Genomic DNA, 754 nt, shown 5'->3' on the forward strand with positions numbered 1-754 from the left:
TCTAGTTTTCAATTTCGTTTTTCAAAAACGATTCTGGCAACCAGAAACTAGTGTCGTTTTTCAAAAACGATTCTGGCATCCAGAATGATTCTAGTGTCGTTTTACGAAAAACGATTCTGGCATACAGAAACTAGTGTCGTTTTTCAAAAACGATTCTGAGAAGCCAGAATCGTTTTTGCGGAGAGAAGCAGGGGTGGGCAGAGGGAGAGGCAACCAGCGGTGTGCGTGTACCACGACTAGGTAACCCTCACCGCGAAAGCCGGGCAGGGTCCTTTACGGTCTCTCCTCGACGTGCGCTGAGACCGAGACGGTCGCCGATTATTGCCTACGGGGTACGTGCAACCCACACCGCAGAAGCTTGCCAGGGTGTATACAGTGTTATGGTCTTTCCTCGCCGTGCTGGGAGGCCGAGTTGACCGCCGCTACCAGTCACAGGCAGCCTGCATAGCGGAAGCTGGGATTGGGGTTTGGATGGGGCTGGGGCTAGGGGTGGAGGAATAAGGGCGAGGGTGAAGAGGGGTAAGGTCCCCCGGGGCCTCCCATTCTAGTTTGAAATAGAATTTTTAATTCTTTTGAATTTTTAAAAAACGATTCTGAGAAGCCAGAATATCGTTTTTTCGAAAAACGACACTGGTTTCTGGTTGGCAGAATCGTTTTTCAAAAAAAAAAAAAAAAAAAAAAAAAAAAAAAAAAAAAAAAAAAAAAAAACGACGCTGGTCTCTGGGCATCAGAATCGTTTTTGAAAAAATTCAAT

The sequence above is a fragment of the Lingula anatina genome, chromosome 2 (genome assembly GCF_051362555.1).
Source record: "Lingula anatina isolate TDL-2025a chromosome 2, LinAna3.0, whole genome shotgun sequence".
In the NCBI taxonomy this organism is placed as follows: domain Eukaryota; kingdom Metazoa; phylum Brachiopoda; class Lingulata; order Lingulida; family Lingulidae; genus Lingula; species Lingula anatina.